The sequence below is a fragment of the Sinocyclocheilus grahami genome, unplaced genomic scaffold, assembly GCF_001515645.1.
Source record: "Sinocyclocheilus grahami isolate Dianchi unplaced genomic scaffold, SAMN03320097.WGS_v1.1 scaffold127.1, whole genome shotgun sequence".
Taxonomy (NCBI): Eukaryota; Metazoa; Chordata; class Actinopteri; order Cypriniformes; family Cyprinidae; genus Sinocyclocheilus; species Sinocyclocheilus grahami.
The window spans coordinates 389,325-392,332 of NW_015505306.1; the positions used below are offsets into that span (position 1 = coordinate 389,325).

General features: G+C 38.7%; 1 protein-coding gene across 1 annotated transcript in view; it reads left to right on the forward strand.

Annotated features, from left to right (window-relative positions):
• Positions 1–220: 220 nt before the first annotated feature.
• The window catches only part of LOC107590424 (G patch domain-containing protein 8-like), a 28,061-nt gene continuing 25,273 nt past the window's right edge, over positions 221–3,008 (forward strand). Inside the window, exon 1 of the mRNA XM_016279169.1 lies at positions 221–313. The gene's annotated coding sequence lies outside the window, so the exon portion shown is untranslated. The remainder of the gene's footprint in view (positions 314–3,008) is intronic.

Consider the following 3,008-nt stretch of genomic DNA (forward strand, 5'->3'; position numbering starts at 1 on the left):
GTTAGTCTGAAGTTTAGCTTTGAGCATGAAACTAAAAATTGGTTCACAAAAACTGGATGTCTCTGTTCTGTTTGCTCATTTCCTTTTTAAGAATTTAACATTTGTTTTGTATGAAATTTTATTTTTGGCGGGGAAGTGCTAACAGGACATCTTTCATTTTAGCGCATAAATAATTTTACAGGGTGTGTTTGCTCTTTTAATCTGTCATCTTCCCCATCTTTCTCTCTCCTCTCAGGGTGGAAATCACTTTGACCAGTATGAGGAAGGTCATTTGGAGTTGGAACAGGCGTCTTTGGACAAGCCCATCGAATCGGTAAGGCTGCACACCTCACTTTGTACTGTTGACTGGAACAGCTGCTTCCTGTGTGTGAGCGTGTGGATGATTGGTCCAGTCAGGGATAGCCACACCACCTCTATGGTCAGCCCCTTCCCTTATTTTAGAGATAGTCAAATCACCTCCTTTTCAGTAAATAAGTCAGCACTCCCTTTCTGGAGGCCACCGTAGACCCCTTCCCTGTTCTCCACCTCGGCCTTCAGTGAACACATCTGGTGTCATCACCTGTGTGACTGTATAATGAAGACACGGGTGAAGGAGATCTGTTGGATTGTACCAATCACTGTGATCAGCTTGCTTTTTTTTTTTTTGATCACAGATGTGAGAGAGTATGGATGTGCTTGTGTGATGTTAGATGGTATTCCACAATGAAGCGTTTTATTTTGACACTTGTTTGAAATGTGAAGTGGATGGCACACTGTGGAAAAGGTAAACGATACAAACAGTCATGCGCATACAATATATAATACAACACTGGCCAGACTCTTTGACCGACATACAGATTTTGATCTGTTACCCATGATTGCTTAATTTGATTGGTAAGAGCCTTATCCAAGGCCATTTCAAAGTACAGACCTGGAGTGTTTGTCCGCATGTACATGAGTAGGTCCCTGTTGATCTGTATGAACTCCGTTCACCTGCAGTGTAGGAGGATGCCAAGGGCCCTCATGATAGCCACAGTATATGCAGACCACAGTACAGTTAGCTGTAGTGCTGTTCACTCTGTCCTCCTGTAAACTCCCCTGAGCATACAAGGCAAAGAAACAAAACTACCCAACCACCCCTTCAGAAGATGTGCGTCAACTCTCAGAGTTAGACTTTAATACTAAAGGACAGTCATCTATGCACACAGACATCCAGTGGTTAAATTTATGTGCTCCGTTAATACATTAACTCTGAGTCAGTCAGGTTTGTCAGACTCGGAGGAAGACCTCTGATACACAAACACGCCACCAATTCAGTTACGCAACTGGTCTGTGTGTCTGCTCCATTTGATTCAAGCTAGACTGACCTGATTTAGATATGAACCACTTAGTGTGCCATCCACCTCACATAGTGGAGCTAGCGAGAGTGTGTGCATTTTGATTGTGAGAAAGGGGTGTGTGTGTGTGTTTATGAGCACATTAGTGCCCAGTATCGTGTGTGTTTGTTTTTTGTGTAAGTGTTTGTGTAGGACAGTTTATTTCAGATATTTTCAGTATTGTACACAACTTGGGGTGTTCGACATTTCTCTCCTGCAGCGAATTGGCCCCAATTAGCTAAGCAGCTCTGACCCGGTTTGTATCTGCACGCTCTGCTCTCCTCCTCCTGTCTCTTTAGGGGCTCCTTGTAATGCTTTCTCACTCTCTCTGTCTCTCATCTCTCCTCTATTGCTCTCTCTTTCTGTCTCTCACTTTCTCTGTCTCTCTCATCATTCTGTCCCTCTTTCTGTCTCTCCAACACAGTGATTCGGTGTACAGTACCCTCTGTCATTATGTGCTGGCATGGTGCTTGTGCAACTGGGACTGCATTTTTCGCTGACTAGGCATGTAGATAATATTGCAGGCAGCTCTCGTCTCTGTCTCGTTCCTCTGGTTCGCTCTGTATTTCAGGGGCTTGCATGCCTGATGCCTCTCCTCCTCTCTATGTTGTCCTTTCTGCTCCAGTTACACTCAGACCCCATGAAAAAAGCTAATTTATGCAAACATGATTAGGTAAATTCCCTGAAACTTTCTATTCTATTATCAATTCTCCTCCTTTTTGTAATATAGATGAAAATTAAGTTAAGATGCTGTTGACTTCTTTCATGGCTAAGAGTTTTTTTGTCCCATATAAAACATCTGCAGTCCTGTCTTCAAAAGCAGGTCATCTGTTTAATGAAAACCATCTGTTTATATTGAAAGGACCATTTCACCATGTGCATTATTATCATGGCTCAACAATAAGGAAAACATGTGAGAGTGTCCCAATTGAGCCAGCAATTATTGGTAAATTGTAACATTAAATTGTGTATATTTTGATTAATTTTTTTTAGTTTTGTTTTATGGTAAATAGCATGTTTAAAAATTGTGAATACAAATTACATCACATAAAATAGCATTTATTTTTATATATGTAAATTAAAAATATATTCATTTTTGGCATAGGATAAAGTGAACATTTAAGTAATACAAATGCAATGGGCTAAGCAGACTGGCTAAAAAAAATAATTTTTGAGTGTGACATTGTGAAAGTGATGTTAAAATAAGATAAGTATGTATATACATATATGCATGTGTGTGTGTATATGTGTGTATATATATATATATATATATATATATATATATATATATATATATATATATATATATATATATTTCTGTAGCATTTGTTAGCCTTTATTACTATAAGTCTTTGACTTGAATGATATAATCATGTCCATTAATCCCTTTTTTTTTTACAAGCTTTAGAAGCATGTTTTTATGTCTAGTTATGAATTGGGTAGAGTTTTTTATTTTTTATTTTATTTTTTTAACATCAAGATTTCTCAGATCTCAGAGTCAGATCTATTCTGTATTATTTAGAGCACCCACCATCCCAGACTGCGGGTCAGAAGGACAGAGTGTGACATTGTGAAAGTGATGTTAAAATAAGATAAGTATGTATATACATATATGCATGTGTGTGTGTGTGTGTGTGTGTGTGTGTGTGTGTG